This window comes from Lepus europaeus, unplaced genomic scaffold, assembly GCF_033115175.1.
Source record: "Lepus europaeus isolate LE1 unplaced genomic scaffold, mLepTim1.pri SCAFFOLD_3_1, whole genome shotgun sequence".
NCBI classification, from domain to species: domain Eukaryota; kingdom Metazoa; phylum Chordata; class Mammalia; order Lagomorpha; family Leporidae; genus Lepus; species Lepus europaeus.
In genome coordinates this window covers 9,738,800-9,757,413 of record NW_026909276.1, presented here as the reverse complement: position 1 = coordinate 9,757,413, position 18,614 = coordinate 9,738,800, and positions in this window count along the sequence as shown.

Genomic DNA, 18,614 nt, shown 5'->3' with positions numbered 1-18,614 from the left:
TCCAGGAAAATGACCACAATTTGCCCCCTCCCTCAATTCCCCCTCTTGCTTTCTTTTTTCTTTAATTTTTGCAATAACAATTAAAATTACTTTATAATCACAGATTTAATGCACCACAAACGACAGTGTTCAACAGGTAAAAAGTAGGAAAACTATTATTCCACAGGAAGATAGAGAAGGTCATAAACAATGAATGTATCATAATGTCAATTTCATTTTTATGCATTTTGTTTGTTGTATCCTATATTAACTCCAACATATAAGAGAAAACATACATTGCCTTTTTTATCACTGGCTTATTTCACTAAGCATAATGGACTCTAGTGGCTTCCATTTTGTTGTAAAAGTTGAGATTGCATTCCTTTTTATGACTGAGTAGTTCTCCATTGTGTATATATGCCATATTTTTGTTTCATATTTATTTTTTTAAAGATTGATGTATTTATTTATTTGAAAGGCAGAATTACAGAGAGGCAGAGGGAGAGAGAGAGAAGTCTTCCACCTGCTGCTTAACTCCACAGATGGCTGCAATGGCCGGAGATGTGTCAATCTGAAGCCAGGAGCCAGGATCTTCTTCCATGTCTCCAATGTGGGTATAGGATCCCAAAGACTTCGGCCATCTTCTACAGCTTTCTCAGGCCATTAGCAGAGAGCTAGTTTGGAAGTGGAGCAGCTAGGACTCAAAGCAGCACCCATATGGGATGAGGGCATTGAAGGCACTGTCTTTACTCACTGCACCATAGCACTGCCCCCTCATAATATTTCTAATTTTTTAGTTTTGTCTTTGATATTATGTGTTTTATCTATATATCACTAATATCCTTTTTTGATATGAGATCATCATTTATATCAAAACTGTAAGTTGTCCCTGCAATCTTCATTTACACAAATCTTAAACACATCTTAGGTCCCACCAGTTATTCACCACTTATTTATTTATTTATTTATTTATTTATTTATTTATTTTTGACAGGCAGAGTGGACAGTGAGAGAGACAGAGAGAAAGGTCTTCCTTTTCCCGTTGGTTCGCCCTCCAATGGCCACCACAGCCGGTGCGCTGCACCCGGCCAGCGCACCATGCTGATCTGAAGGCAGGAGCCAGGTGCTTCTCCTGGTCTCCCATGCAGGTGCAGGGCCCAAGCACTTGGGCCATCCTCCACTGCACTCCCGGGCCACAGCAGAATCCGGCACCCCAACTAGGACTAGAACCCAGTGTGATGGCGCTGCAGGTGGAGGATTAGCCTATTGAGCCATGGCACCGGCTTATTCACCACTTCTTGATAACATTTTTTAAAAAAACTTTTCTCAATTATTGGGGAACTTTGAATTTTCCTATGATTTTAAAATACCCAACTGAGTAGTTTAAAAAACCTATGTACCATCATCTTTTATTTATGATTATTCTCAAGGAAATGGGATTGTTTTACCTTCTCTTTATTTCCCATTTTAAATGTAATTTTAATATGTATTTTTCAGCAACTGCCTTTACAATTGTTTGCCATTCTATTATTACTCTTACCAGATTACTCATTTATTCACATGAAATAATCCTTAAGTTATCATGCATACATATTTACAGAATAATCTGAAGCCTTCTGATAATTCACTCTTTTCAGTAATATATTTTTGCTTGTTCTCAAAATTTACAAGATTTTGGCCGGCGCCGTGGCTCAACAGGCTAATCCTCCGCCTTGCGGCGCCGGCACACCGGGTTCTAGTCCCGGTCGGGGCACCGATCCTGTCCCGGTTGCCCCTCTTCCAGGCCAGCTCTCTGCTGTGGCCAGGGAGTGCAGTGGAGGATGGCCCAAGTGTTTGGGCTCTGCACCCCATGGGAGACCAGGATAAGCACCTGGCTCCTGCCATCGGAACAGCGCGGTGCGCCGGCCGCAGCGCGCTACCATGGCGGCCATTGGAGGGTGAACCAACGGCAAAAGGAAGACCTTTCTCTCTGTCTCTCTCTCTCACTGTCCACTCTGCCTGTCAAAAAAAAAAAAAGAAAAAAAATTTACAAGATTTTGCTTTCTAAGAGTTTCAACAGAATATTTGTGTCATGATTTATTTATTGCCATTCAGGTAAATGGTGACATATACCATTGATTTATGTTCCCTGGAAAAGATTTCATTTGTTTTCCCCTTTTAATGCAATTATAATGGACTATTTTTAGCACCTTACCTGACGCTGGTTTTACACACCTCATTCCTTTTTTTAAAAGTTTCTTTTTTTATTTAAAATTCAGAGTTATAAGGAGGGGAGGTAGGAGGGCAAGGAAGGAGGGAGGAAGAGGAGAGAGAAAGGGAGAAAAAGAGAGGAAGAGAGATGGGAGAGAGATAGAGAGAGGAAAGGAGGAAAGGAAGAAAAGAGGAAAGAAGGAAGGAAGGAAGGAAGGAAGGAAGGAAGGAAGGAAGGAAGGAAGGAAGGAAGGAACCATCCATCTGCTGTTTCACTTCTCGGATGGCTGCAACAGCTAATTCTGATCTAGACTGAAGGCTAGGAATTTCATCTAGTTCTCCCACAAGTGTGGCAAGGGTCTAAACCCTTAGGCCACATTCCACTCCTTTTCTCAGGTCATTAGCAGACAGATCAGATGTGGGACATCTGGTGCCCATACAGGATGCTGACATCACAAGTAGTGTCTTGACTTATTAAACCATAAAGTTAGTCCTCACTCTTGTTAACAAATTGCTTATTTTTCTCACAGTGATCACAATATTATTTTACTGCATTTGCATCCCTTTATCATTCTATGTTTACACCTTAGTATTATATATATCACTTTTGTGTGTCATAGTATCTTGAAACCAGAACCTTCCATGATATCTTGTTCATTGAGATATTATCAACCCTGTGAAATTATAACTACCTCACAACCTTTATTTCACATTTTTCAGAGAAATTTAATGCAACACCTGGCTGTTAACTCTTTATAGGTAGCATTTTGCAGATTATGTTGATATTTTGGGGGATCTAAATGTACCTTTTATTCTTGAAAGTAACATACTTCTACATAGTCAAGGCTTTTAGATTTTTAAAGATTTATTTTAAGGGCAGATTGGAAAAGAAAGATGGAGGGGGAAAATTCTATGTATTTGTGCACCCATCTAATTGCCACAGCAACTGGGTCTGAGCCAGGCCTAAGCCAGGAGCCAGAAACTCCATCTGGGGCTTTGATGTGGATGGCAGGAAATGGATTATTTAGGCCATAATCTATGCCTCCAAGGTACCTTAGCAGAAAGCTGGATCAGTAATGCAGAATAGATTGTACTTCTACCAGGCATCACAATGTTTGATAAGGGCAAGCCCATTGGCCTAATCCACTGTACCAGAACACCATTCCCCAGACATGCTTCTTTTACTTCTGTGATAGATGGTATGATCTTCGGTATAAATATGTTGGATTTTTAGCATTCATTTTTAATGCAACAGTAACAATCTGTGCTTCTGTAACTTTATCTACATTAGCTTATTTTTATTTCCCCTCCCAAGTTATTTTTCTTACATTGATAATAATTTGCTTTTCATAATTTGATGACTTTTTAAATTATAGCTATTATTGGGACCGGTGCTGTGGCTCACTTGGTTAATCCTCCTCCTGTGGCTCCAGCATCCCATATGGGTGCCGGTTCTAGTCCCAGTTGCCCCTCTTCCAATCCAGCTTTCTGCTGTGGCCCAGGAAGGTAGTGTAGGAATGGCCCAAGTGGTTGGGCCTCTGCACCTGCATGAGAGACCAGGAGGAAGTACCTGACTCCTGGCTTCAGATCAGTACAGTGCCAGCTTTAGTGGCCATTTGGGGAGGGAACAGAAGGAAGATCTTTCTGTCTCTCTTTCTCACTGTTTATAACTCTACATGTCAAATAAATTTTTAAAAATCTATTATCAGTACATATTTTTAATATCTTAATCTGAGCCAGCCCAACACTATGTGTTTAGCTTGGTTAGCATTTTGTGAAGTCATCAACACACTCAAATTCTGTAGGTTTCCTGTTAACTCTCACGTACATAGTTTCTCACAGACATGTTAGTTCTAAATGTTGCCTTGGATTTTTAAAACTTCCACACTGTAATTCAAGATATGTGAACCTTTCCTTTCATATATTATAGAACATGAGATGATCTGTGTTATTATTTAAAATTTGGGATTTTTTTATATTTTCTGATATTGATATAATTATGTTGAACTATTTATCAGAAAATTCCCTATTTTTACTTTTCATTCCATTATTTCCCCTTTCAAAGTACACATTACTTCACACAGTAACCATAACATATCTTATTTCATAGTGTGTGTTCATTTTTACTTGTGTCCATAATCACTACATATGTTTTTATAACACATACATCACTTTTCATTTTTACTTTACTTTTTAATCTGTTGTTATAACCTGTGTATCACTAACATTCTAGTAAGCCAGTGGTGATACAGTGACCTTGTGCCAGACTTGCTTTGCATTTTCATTGTAAGTTCATCAGCTTGCTCAAAGTTCTCTAAGTCCTCCTGGAAATTTTCATATATACAGGAGTCTTAGGCCAGTTGTATTCATTCTTTCTTTCCAACAGACACATTTTTACCTTTTCCAGATTTTTATCATTGGCATTTGAAATTTTCCATCATACGTTCTAGACACTGCTATATTTCCTGTAATATACCATGTAACATGGAAAGATCTCATCATGATTTTAGGTACTCCATTTAAAAATGCTTTTTACATTTTTTTATTTTAAAGACAGATTTAGATGCATACAGAAAGAGGGAGAGACAGAGGGAAAATGTTTCATCTACTAGTTCACTCCCCAAGTCTTCACTATGGCTGGAGCAGAGCCTTTTCAAACCAATAGCAAAGAACTTCTCTAGGTCCCCAAACAGGTTCAGGGGCTTATGTTCTTGGCCCATTCTCTCTACTGCTTTCCCAGGCCATAGCAGAAACCTGGATTAGAAGACTAGCAGTCAGGACATGAACTAGGACACATCTGGGAAGCCAGTACCACTGGCAGAGTCCTAGCCTACTACACTACAGCACTATCCCTAAGAAATACATTAAACTTTGTTGTAAGACACTTTTTCACCAAATACCTGCTAATTAATATTACTCCAACCAAGTTATTCAGTTTCTCTTTCCATTATAGAAAAATATTTTAGGGGCCGGTGCTGTAGCACAGTGGGTAATGTTCTGCCCTGAAGCACCAGCATCCCATATGTGTGCTGGTTCAAGTCCTGGCTGCACCACTTCTGATCCAGCTCTCTGCTATGGCCTGGGAAAGTAGTAGAAGATGGTCCAAGACCTTGGACCCCTGCACCCATGTGGGAGACATGAAGAAGCTCCTGACTCCTGGCTTCAGATCGGCTCAGCTCCAGCCGTTGAAGCCACCTGGGGAGTGAACCAGTGGATGGAATACCTCTATCTCCCTCCCTCCCTCTCTCTCTCTCTCTGCCTCTCCTCTCTCTGTGCAATTCATAATTTTTTAAAAGGAAAAGGTAGCCCCTGCACCCGAGGTTCAGGGTCTTGTTCTTAAAAAAAAAATCAAAAATATGTAGTGAATGTCCTTGTTTTTGCTATTGTGTTTGAATTTATTGCTCTCTCTCTCTCTCTCTCTCTCTCTCTCTCTCTTTCTCTCCCCTCCACTCCCTCGCTCTGTCTCTAGTTTAAATGAGTGCTACTACTATGAATCTGTGGCCATCTTGCTTGATTTTTAATTGTTATGTGATGATGTGATCAGGTCACTCAAAATTCTGAAAGTTGTCCTGGCAACATTCATGTTCAGAGTATCTAGGGCAAGTTTAGTCTTTTACACCTTCAAAGTCACTTATTTTAAACTTAGTTGACTGTTATGATAACAAAGTTATCATTCACAGAAATTTTCCAAAATGTAGACATAGATACACTTTCTCTTAAAACTATTAAAGTAGATGGAATGATCTCTGGTTGTTTTACATTCATTGGTTTTTATTTTTTATTTCACTTCAAATTTAACTATAATTAACTATTTTTACCATATTCCCTCATATCTACTTTTTTATAGAATTTATGGGGTTGTAAATTAACCAGTGGTTTTAGAAATTTTGTAAAGCATACTTCTAGATATTAGGATGATTTAAGTTCATTTTCTTAAATGATTTGATCATTCATTGATTAAATGTATTGAGAATTTTTTTTATATTTCTTTTTTAAGTATAGTGGAATGTCTTTTTACACCAAGTACTCCTATTTTGACTTGTCACTCTGTCATTTCTCATAATGCATTATTAAATTTTTTAAAGATTTTTGTTTATTTGACAGGTAGAGTTACAGACAGTGAGAGAGACAGAGATAAAGGTCTTCCTTCCATTGGTTCACTCCCCAAATGGCCACCACAGCCAGAGCTACACTGATCCAAAGCCAGGAGCCAGGAGCTTCTTTTCTGGTCTCCCATGCAGGTGCAGGGGCCCACGCACTTGGGCCTCTTCCACTGCCCTCCCAGGCCACAGCAGAAAGCTGGACTGGAAGAAGAGCAACCTGGAATAGAACCTGGCACCCATATGGGATGCCGGCACCACAGGCAGAGGATTAACCTAGTGCGCCACCGCATTGGGCCCTGCATTACTAAATTTTGCTCACTAAATCTCTGTAGTAGTTAAAACATTTATTTCATAGCATGGGCATCTACATTATGTTTGGTTTTGAAAGATATTTTTCTCATTTTGAAAAATGTTATGTAGACATAGCATTCATTCAATAATATTTTACAACAAATGAGAATTGTATTGAGGCCACAGGGCTAAGGGTTCTGGCAGGGCATCCCTGTATAGGCAGAGCCATAATTGATCATATTGGGGTAGAAGTTTTTCTGTTTGTTTATTTTTAAATATTTATTTAGTTTTTTAGATATTTTTATTTTGATAGCCAGAGTCACAGATAGGAAGAGGGAAATATAGAGGAAGAGAGAGATTGGCATCCATTGGTTCACTCCCGAAATGGCCACAGTGACTGGGATTGGATATGGCTGAAGTCAGGAGACAGGAGCTTCCTATAGGTCTCCCACCTAAGTGCAGGGGCTTTAGAATTTGGGACATTCCCTCTGTTTTTCTAAGCACATTAGTGGAGAGGCAGATCTGAAATGGACTACTGAAGCTCAAAACTATGCCCATGTGGGATGGTGGCATCACAGGAGGTAGAGCTGCATTTTTCTTGTGACAGTTGGCATCACAGAGATGTAGTTGAGTTTAACACTTGAGGCAGATCAAGTTACATTTGTATATACACAAATATATAAAATGGTTTCTTTATCCAGTCAATAATTAATGAACATCTCAGTTGATTCCATATCTTAGCTATTGTGAATTGAGCTGCAATGTAATGGGAGTACAGATAACTCTTTCATATACCAATTTTTTTCTTTACTTGATTCGCAGGAGTACAGTAGCTGGGCCATATGGTACATCTGTGTTCAGATTTTAGAGATATCTCCATGCTGTCTTATACAGTGGTTGGACAAGTTTACATTCCTACCAACAGTGGATTAGTGTACTTTTTCCCCCACATCCTTATGAACATTTGTTGTGTGTTGATTTCTGTATGAGAATCATTTTAACTGTGATGAGGTGAAACTCATTGTCATTTTGATTTGCATTTCCCTGAAGGCTAGTGATTCTGGGCATTTTTTTAAGTGTCTTTTGGCCATATTAATTTCCATTCTTGAAAAATGACTGTTCAAGTCCTTTGCCCAATTCTTAACTGGATTGTTTGTTGTGTCATTGTTGAGTTTCTTGATTTTTTTATAGATTCTGGATATTAACCCTTTATCAGTTGCATAGTTTCCAGCTGTTTTCCTCCATTCTGTCAATTGCCTCTTTACTGTGCTAAGTGTTCCTTTTGCAGTACAGAAGCATCTCAGCTTGAAATAATCATATTTGTCAATTTTGATTTTGATTGCCTGTGGTTTTGGGGTCTTTTCCAGTAAGTCTTTGCCCAGGCCAGTGTCTTGAAGAATTTCCTCACTGTTTGCTAATAATTAGATTTTATCAGGTTGTAGATTTAGATCTTTGATCCATTTTGAGTAGATTTTTGTGCAAGGCTTAGGTTGTGGACTTGTAGCATACTGTTGCACATGGAGATCCAGTTTTCCCAGCACGATTTGTTGAAGGGGTTGTCCTTGCTCCACGGATTGATTTTAGCTCCTTTGCATGGATTGATTTCTGGAACTTCTATTCTGTTCCATTGGCCTCTACCTGTCTGTTTTTATACAAACACCAAACTTTTTTGGTTATAACTACACTGTAGTATGTGCTGAAATCTACTATTGTGATGCCTTTGACTATTTTTGTTGTATAAGTCTGATTTAGCTATTCAGAGTCTCTTGGGTTTCATATGAATAATAGCATCATTTTTCCTAGATATGAGAAGAATGTCTTTGGTATTTTTATTTGGATTGCATGGAATATGTAAATTGCTTTCAGTGGTATGTGCATTTTGAAAATATATATTGTTCCAATCCATGAAAATGGAAGATGTGTCCATTTTTATGTCTTTGTCTAATTATTTAATTTTTTATAATTTTTGAAATAGAGATATTTGTCAACTTTGGTTAAATTTATAATAAAGTATTTATACTTTGTAGCTACTGTAAATGAGATTGATCTTAAAATTATGTTCTCAACATGCTACTGTCTATGTATACAAAGGTTATTGTTTTTTACATGTTAATTGTATATCTTTGTTACATTTCCTTTTTTATCTCTGATTTTATTGATTTGGCTTTTCACCTTTTTTGGTTAGCCGGGTCAATGCCGTGTGTCAGTTTTACTTTTTCAGAAAAACGTCTATTCATTTTACTGATCTTTTATAATTTTTTGCTCATTTTTGCTTATTTCTTCTCTAAGTTGTATATTTCCTCCCAATTTGGCATTTAGTTGCTGTTTTTCTAGGTCCATGAAATACATAGATTGACATTTATTTCCCAATTTCTTGATGTAGGCAACAATTGCTGTAAATTTCCCTATTAACACTATTTTTCCTATATCCATACATTTTCATGTGATGTATTATCATCTTCATTCATTTTTTATTTTTTTATTTCTCTTTTGATTGTCTCTATGGCAAACCATTTATTTAGGAGCATGTTGCTCTCTCTCCATTTGTTTTCATGTAATCTAGAAATTCTTGAGTGTTAATTTCTAGCTTCATTATATTGTGGTCAGAGAAGATGCATCATATGATTCTGATTGTTTTGATTTTCCTTAATTTTTATTTTGGCCTAGTGTATGGTCTATCCTAGAGAAGATTCCATACACTGAAAACAAGAATGTATATTGTGCAACTGTGGAGTGAAAACCTCTGTAGATATCAGGTCTATTTGGTCCATAATTTGATCCATAATTTCTATTAAGTATATTGTTTCTTTATTGAATTTCTGTCCATTAATTTAAGTGGGATGTTAAAGTCCCCCATTACTATTGTATCACAGCATACACCTCCCTTTAGCTACATTAACATTTCTTTTAAATAGGCAGGTGCCCTGTAATTGGGTTCATATACATTTCTTTCTTTTTTTTTTTGACAGGCAGAGTGGACAGTGAGAGAGAGAGAGACAGAGAGAAAGGTCCTCCTTTTGCCGTTGGTTCACCCTCCAATGGCCGCCGCGGTAGCGCGCTGCGGCCGGCGCACCGCGCTGTTCCAATGGCAGGAGCCAGGTGCTTATCCTGGTCTCCCATGGGGTGCAGAGCCCAAGGACTTGGGCCATCCTCCACTGCACTCCCTGGCCACAGCAGAGAGCTGGCCTGGAAGAGGGGCAACCGGGACAGGATCGGTGCCCCGACCGGGACTAGAACCCGGTGTGCCGGCGCCGCAAGGCGGAGGATTAGCCTGTTGAGCCACGGTGCCGGCCCATATACATTTCTTGAAGTCCAATTTTCCTGTTGAATTGATCTCATTACATAACACATTTCTCTTTCTGTTTTAAAAATTCCTGTGGTAAAGTTTATTTCGTCTGATATTAGGATGGTTACAGCAGCTTGTTTTTGCTTTCTGTTAGCATGGGATAGCTTTCTCCATTCTTTAACTTTCAGTCTGGATGGATCTTTGTTGGTGAGATGTGTTTCTTTTAGGCAGCAATTACATGGGTCTTGAATGTGAAAGATACATTAAGTCTGTATCATTTAGCTGTAAATTTGAGGCAGCTTAATAGTCAAAGTTAATATTGATCAGGAATGAGTTGGCTTTGCCAATTTTCTATAAATATTCCTATTATTTTTGTTGGATTTCTATTGTTTTACGGGGAGATTTTCTCCATTTACATTCCTTCATAATGTTGACTATCTTTATGTTTCCGTGTGTAGCAGACCCTTAAGCATTTTTTGGTAAGGCTGGACAAGTGTCAAATTCTTTCAATTCCTGTTTGCTATGAAATGTCATTATTTCATTGTATTTCATAAATGAGAGCTTTATATGATATAGTATTTTATTCTCTTATGACTTGAGCTATATCTTTCAATTCTTTCCTAACCTGTAGAGTTTATGATGAGAAGTCAGCTGTGATTCTAATTGTAGATCCTCTGAAAGTAATCTGAAATTTCTCTCATCCACATTTTAGAATTTATTTGTATCTTTTACTGTGGAAAGTTTGACTATGATGTGTCTTGCTGAGGATCTTTTTTGGTCATTTCTACTAGGAGTTCTATTTGCTTCCTTTTATTGAATGTCCCTTTCTTTCTCCGAATTGGGGAAGTTTTCCGTAATTCTTTCACTAAATAGGCCTTCTGGCCCATTTTCTCTTTCCAGATTTTCAGGAAATCCTAAGCACCATACATTGTGTCATTTGATAGTATACCATAAATCTCCAACACTGCTTCTAATTTCTCTAACTTCTTTAGTTTTTATCTAACTGTAAAATTTCCAGGAATTGTCTTTCAACTCAGATATTCTTTCTTCTACCTCAGCAAGTCTGTTTTAATGCTTTCTACCATATTTTTAATTTGATCTATTGAATTCTATATTTCTTTTTTTTAAAGATTTATTTTATTTATTTGAAAGAGTTACAGTGCGAGGTAGAGACAGAGAGGTCTTCCATCTACTGCTCTACTTCCTAGATGGCTGCAATGGCTGGAGCTGTGCCAATCTGAAGCCAGGAGCCAGAAGCTTCTTCCAGTCTCCCACATGGGTGCAGGGGCCTGAGGACTTGAGCCATCCCCTACTGCTATCCCAGGCCATAGCAGAGAGCTGGATCAGAAGAGGAGCAGCTGGCACTAGAACTGGCACCCATATAGCATGCCAGTGCTTCAGGCCAGGGCTTTAACCCACTGCACCACAGTGCAGGCCCCTGAATTCTTTATTTCTAATATTTCATTTTGATTTCTCTCTAAAATCTCAATTCATGGGAAAATTTCATTCATGCCATGTATGAATTTCTTTAATTCATGAATTTGGGTCTGGTTACTTTTGAGTAATCCTATGAGTAATCTTTGGAATTCAATTTCTGGCGTTTTATCAATCCCTTCATCTTCATATTCTAGTATTCAAATGTTTTTGTGTTCCTTTGTGGATGAGGTCATGTTGTCTTCTTATTCTTGTTTCTTCAATTTCTTCACTTATTTTAGGCATTTGTGGAGATACTTGTTTTTCCCTCTGATCAGTTTTATTTTTGAACTGTGCTTCTGTGGCTTAGTGGAATGTTTGCACTTTCAGTGAATGTCCTTATGTGTGCTGGGTGTGGCCAGGGAGTTCTGGTCAGTGCTTCATGGTGAGGCAAATATTAAGGGTAAATCTCTTCTTGATAACAGAAGGGTAGGGAATGATCACCTCTGTTAGTGTGATCACATCTTAACCTCCTCTTCTCTAAGGTGATCAATGCCTGGGTCTTAATCCCAAGTGGGTGTAACATTCATGTACACTGCCATGTGAACTGCACAAATGATCTACACAGCCTTCATTCCAAGTTTGTATCCCAGTGCAGTGACTGGTCTCAGGTGACCTGGGAGCTCTGAGCATGTGGAATCTCACACAGTGATTGCCCAGAGGCCCAGCTACAACATGTGCCCTCCCCTACCACCACAGAGTTCCCACAGTCTTAACACACAAGGCTCCCACAGTCATTGGGTGCAGAGGCTCCACTCTGCCTCACCATACTTTCTGACTCAGAGTGACAGACATTCCTTGAGCCAGCTATCTGTGGGTGCTCCTCTTAGGTGGCTTGAACCCCATAGCCTGTGGTATATTAGGAGCATGGGGTCCTCACACAATCTTTTTGGGTGTCCAGCCCACTATCAGTCTTCCCCAGTCAGGCTCAAAGTCAGTGGTGACCATGGATTTTTCCCTCTATTTAGAATCTCTGAATTATATGTGTACACAAGAGCCAATGTTGCTGTATCCCCATCATTGCTGACAGTACTGCTTAGAAGATGCCATCCTGTCTCATCCAGTTGCTGAGTATGTGCATAAAGGCTTTTGCAGCAGCTATTTTAGCCTGAAATGGCAACCTCCTCTCCTAATTGCAGCAGACACCATGGTGGGGAGGGTGGGATGAGTCAAACATGCCCCTTCCATTTCCACTGGGACCAAGGTTACCTTCTAATGTTTGAGGCTCCTGAATAAATTCACACTGGCTAAATCACCAAAGATTGCTGCAGTCTGACCTAAAATCCATCTTCAAGCTGGTAACCTTTCTTGATCTCCACTGCTGGAGTCATATGCTTTGTCCATGTTCATGCTGCACATCCACACATTCCACACAGCTCCCTAGAATTCCCCTTCCTTCCATAGAAGTTCCACTGTGGCTTTTTCTTTATCTTTGTTTATTTTATTTATTTTATTTATATGGAAGAATTACAGGAGAGGGGTAGAGACATACAGAGATAGGGGTCTTCTATCTACAGGTTCACTCCACAAATGGCTGAAACAGCCAGAACTGAGCTTCTTCAAAAAGAGGAGGCAGGGCTTCTTCCTGGTCTGCCATATTGCTGCATGGAACCAAAGACTTGAGACATCATCTTCTGCATTCCCAGGGTCACTAGCAAGGAGCTGGATTGGAAGTGGAGCACCCAGGACTTGAAATGGTGCACATAGGAGATGCCAACACCAGTCCTGCAGTTTTCTAATTCTGCACATACTGCCTTTACTATTAATCCTTAGCCATGTGTGGTGCACCATTCCCTATTCCACCATCTTGGAATTGCCCTCATGTTTTCTTCATCCAGTCATCTGTTAATGGACATGGTGATTGATTCCATATCTTATATATTGAGAATTGATCTACTATAAAAATTGGGTACAAAAAGTTCTTTCTTATACCAATGTCATTTCATTTGGGTAAATTCCCAGGAGTGGGATGGCTGTATTATATGGTAGGTCTATAGATTTATTAGGAATCTTCATAATGTCTTCCATAATGGGTTACATTCCCACCAACAGGGTATTAGAGTCCACTTATCCCTGTGTGTTCTCCAACATTTTTGATTGTTTGGAAGATAGCCTCTCTAACTGGGGTGATGTGATACATCATTGGGGTTTTTATTTGCATAATAATGATCCTGAGCATTTCATGAGTCTGTTGGCCATTTGTATTTTATCAATTGAAAAATGTCTTCTCATTTCCCTCACCCATTTCTCAACTGTATTGTTTGTTTTGTTGTTGAGTTTCCTGACCTTATTATTTATCACTAATATTAACATTTCACCATATGTATGGATTATAATTTTTTGCTTTTAAGGTTTTTATTTAATGAATACAAATTGCATATGTATAGCTTTTATGGATATAGTATTTCTTCCCCCCATTCTCACCCTCCCACCCCCACTCTCATCCCATCTCCTACTCCCTCTCCCATACCAATAAATATTTTCTACCTCTCTGTCTGGCTGTTTTCATTACAGCTATCCTGTGTGTCTTGAAATCTGGTATTTTGCCTCTGACTTTGTCTTAGTGGTTTAAGTTTGTTTTAGTTATTTGGAGTCTCTTGTTTTTCCACATCAATTTTATCATTTTTGTTCTAGATCTATGAAGAATACCCTTCATATGTTGATTGGGATTACATTAAACCTGCAAACTGCTTTAGATAGTATGGGCATTTTTTGACATTAATTTTTACAATACACATAGAAGATTTTTTTCTCCATTTTGTGTTTCTTCTATTTCTTTCCTTAATGTTTTGTAATTTTCATTGTAGTGATCTTTCACATCCTTGGTTAAATTTATACCAAGCTATTTAAAGTTTTATATGTATTGTGAGTTATACCGATCTTACACGTTCTTTCTCAGCAATGGCATTGTTTGTTTATATAGATATCATTAATTTTTGAGTGTTGTTTTTGTATATTGAAACTTTGTCAAATTTTATTAGTTACCATATTGTCTTAGCAAGCTTTTTTTTCCAATACATAGTATCATGCCATCCACAAAACAGGAATAATTAGACTCCCTCCTTTTCACATTGTATTCTTTTATTTTTCTTTTCCAATGTGGACAAATCTAGAGCAATATTGGATAGCAATGGAGGATCTAAGGCATCCTTTTCTGGTTCTGGATATTAGTGGGGATACTTACAATTATTCCCCATTCAATGTGATGCAGGATATGAGTGTGTCATATATTGACTTGATTTTCTTCCTTCTGTACTCATTTTGCTGAAGTTTTTTATCATGAAAGGAATTTGTATTTTATCAAATACTTTCTCTGTGTCTGTTGAGATAACTATGCAGTTCTTCTTCATAATTTGTTAATGATATGTATTGTGCTTATTGATTTCTGTGTGTTGAACCATCCTTGTGTATTTCTTTCTCTAGCATAAAGCCAATTTGCTCTGTGTGGATGATGTTTTTGATGTGTTGTTTGATTTGGTTATCTAGTATCTTGTAGAGAAACTTGGTGCCAGCGTTCAAAATGCATATTAGTTTATTGTTCCTTTGTGTTGTATGTTTTTCCAGTTTTGGAATTATGATGATGCTGGCCTGATAGAAACTTGGCAGGATTCCTTCACTTTTAAACTGTTTCAAATAGTTTAAGATGAATCTAGAATAGTTCTTTAAAAGTTTGATAGAACTCAACACTAAAGCCATCCAGTCCTGGACTTTTCTCTGTTCAGAGGATATTTATTACAGATTAACCCTTCATCTTGGTTATTAGTCTATTCAAGTTTTTCTGTGTCTCAATGTCTCAATTATGATAGATTGTATATATGCAGAAATCTATTTCTTGCTGATGTTCCAATTTATTTCCATACAGCTGTTTGTAATAATTCTAATGATTCTTTTCATTTCAGTACCATCAGTTGAAAGAACTCTTTTATTTCTAATGTTATTAACTTGAGTCTTTTGCCCTTTTCCATTAGTTGAGCCAGTGGTTTATTGATTTTGTTTATTTTTACCAGAAAACAAAGACTTTATTTCACTGATCTTTGCTTTAATTTTTATCTCAGGCTCCCTAATGTGTTTGTCATTTGATCTATTGAATTCTTCATTTCATTATGGTTTCTCATCGCTATCACTGTTTCTTGTTCTACTAGTTGTTTCATTTCATTTTGATTCCTCCTTAATGTTTCATTTTCACAAGAGAGATTTTCTATCTTGTCCATTAAGGATTTCTGTAGTTCAAGAATTTGTTTTTGAGAGCTTCTTAATGATCTTACCAATTTTTTGAGATCCGCTTCTTGCATTTCTTCTATCTCATCAACTTCATAATCTTGAATTGGGGTGTCTTTTTCATTAGGGGGCATCATAGTGTCTTCCTTGCTCTTGTTACCTTGGTTTCTACATTTCTTTGGCATCTTGGAGGTGTGGCCAAAGAGCTCTGTTTGGTTCTTCAGGGTTAAGGCCCAGGGTAACTCACCCAGATTGTTCTCTGGCTTGCTCTCTGGCTCTCTCTCTCTCTCTCTTTTTTTTTTTAGACTCAGTTGGGAAGAAATCCCACACAACTCACCGGGTTGCCTAGACTAAGGAGTTTGTTTTACATATGTAAAGTGGTGCCTGCTCTTTGTCTTGCTGGGCTTTGTAAGGAGAGTGCAGAGAGAGGCTAGTGTCCCTGCTGGTTCCCCTTATTTATTCGCTTTTTTTTCTCTCCTCCAGTCAGCCTGGTGCAGTCCCCCCCCCCCCGTGTGAGTTCAGACCACACTCTAACCTTCCCGGCCAATGTCTTGGGTTACCTTTCCTTCCAGCACCGGGGCTCAAACTCTGTGGCTGGGCTTCTGTGGCTGGGCTCACTGTTTTCCCCACTCTCGCGGCTCCCATGTCCACGGCACAGCTTGGTGCAGCTCGGCACACCTAGGCATGGCTTGGCGCAGCTTGGTGGCAGTGGGCCACCTTGCTCTCCCCGTAGGTCCTCCGTGTCACATCCACTAGATCCAGAAGAGTTTCCTCTGCAGTTTTTTTTCTGAGTCTCTTCCTGAGGTAACTCCACTTTTGTTAAACTTTCTTTTCCTGAACTGTTGGTGCGCACCCTCACTCTTCTGCCATCTTGGCTCCGCCCCCTGCTTTACTTTTTATTTCAATTTTGCTTATTTCTTCTCTAATTTTTATTATTTATTTTCTCCTATTAATAGGGGGTCCAATTTGTGCTTGTTTTTCCAAATCCTTGAGATTTGTTCCTAGACCATATACTTCATATCTTTCCAATTTCTTGATGTAGATAATAATTGCTATAATCTTTCCCCTTAATACTGTTTTTGCTGTATCATAAAATTTTGATATGTTACTTTATTGCCATTGTTTAAAGGAATTTTTGAATTTCCCTCTTGATTTTTTTCTATGACCTGTTATTCCTTCAGGAGCATTTAGTTCAGTCTTCATGTGTTTGTATAATTTCTAGTGTTTCTTATTTTATTAATTTAAAGCTTATTTCCATTGTGATAAAAAAAGATACATGATATGGCTTCATTTTTAAAAGTTTGTGAGACTTGCTTTATTTCTTAGCATAGGTTCTATACTGTAGAATGATCCATATATAGATGAAAACTGTAGTTTGTGTCTGTGGAATGAAATATTCTAGATATTGCATCAGTTTTGTCTATAGTGTAGATTATCTCTTTTGTTTTTATTTTTTACCTAGTTGATCTGTTCATGATGAAAGTGGGGTGTTGGAGGGCTTCCGGCAAGATGGCAGAATAGGCAGAGAGCACACTATTAGTCCGGGAGAGAGACAAGTTATTATAAGTGGAGATACTGCAGGATCAAGGAAGAGTAGGGGATGAAACAGCATAGGAAACTCTACAGGAACTAGTGATTCACAGTGTACCTGCGTGGAGAGAGTGGGAGCCCAAGTTTGGGACACCAGCGGCAGACTCAACACACCAGCAGCAGACTCAACACACCAGCGCTGGAACGCGAGGTGAGCCGAACCACAATAGCCTGAGACACCAGCGGGCAAGCGGAAAGAGGAGGCTAGAGGGAACGAGGCTTGAAACTCCGTGGGGAAAAATTCACCAGGCTAACTAGAAGAGAGAGAGGAAAAAAATTAAAAAAGTGACCGATACGGACACAAGTTTCTCCCTCTCCGCTCACCTCTCAAAGGCGAGCAAGACAGAGCAGGCGCCATTTTGGACATAGGTCATAAGCAGGGCGACCTCAGGTCTGCACCAGCCCTGAGCCTAGCAGAAAAACCTGACTCTGGGCGGAGGGGTGAAATAACAGGAGATTGGGATCTGACTTGACAACCCAGTGGGAGATTGCAGGAGAATTGGAGCCCACACTGAGGGCAGCACAGATTCCCTGTGTGGTCCTTGGGAAAGAGCTTCCAATCTCTGGCTCCTATGGGTTTCTCATTTGCCTGTTAACTACCTCCAATTACATTCAGCTGTGCGGAATTACTTCCCTTTTGAATCAAAAAAAGAGAGAGAGATTTACCACACCTAACCTGGGAGTGTCATCTTTGACACACCCTCAATCCTGAGGAACCAAACACAGCTCTCAGTCCACACTCATCTCAAGCCTCTAAAGCTCCACTGAAAGCAGACAGTCACTTAATATAGAGCCATAGTGTAACAAGAAAAAACACCACAGTGAAGAAACCAAATATCTCCAACATGCCAAACAACAAATGCAAAAACCGAGGTAACAAGAACAAGGAAGACACGATGACGCCCCCAAATGAAAAAGACACCCCAATTCAAGATTATGAAGATGAGGAGAATGAAGAAATGCAAGAAGCAGATCTCAAAAAATTGATAATAACATTAAGAAGTTCTCAAAAACAAATTCTTGAACTACAGAAATCTTTAATCGACAAGATAGAAAATCTCTCTCGTGAAAATGAAATATTAAGGAGGAATCAAAATGAAATGAAACAACTAGTGGAACAAGAAACTGTGATAGTGACGAGAATGAGGAATTCAATGGATCAAATGACAAACACATTAGAGAGCCTTAAAAACAGAATGGGCGAAGCAGAAGAGAGAATATCAGACTTAGAAGACAGAGAACAGGAAAGGAAACAATCAAATCAAAGAAAAGAAGAAGAAATCAGAAATCTGAAAAATACTGTCAGGAATCTGCAGGATACTCTTAAAAAACCCAACATTCGGGTTCTAGGAGTTCCTGAAGGCATGGGGAGAGAGAAAGGATTAGAAGGCCTTTTTAGTGAGATACTAGCAGAATATTTCCCAGGTTTGGAGAAAGACAGAGACATCCTAATACAGGAAGCTCATAGAACCCCTAATAAACAT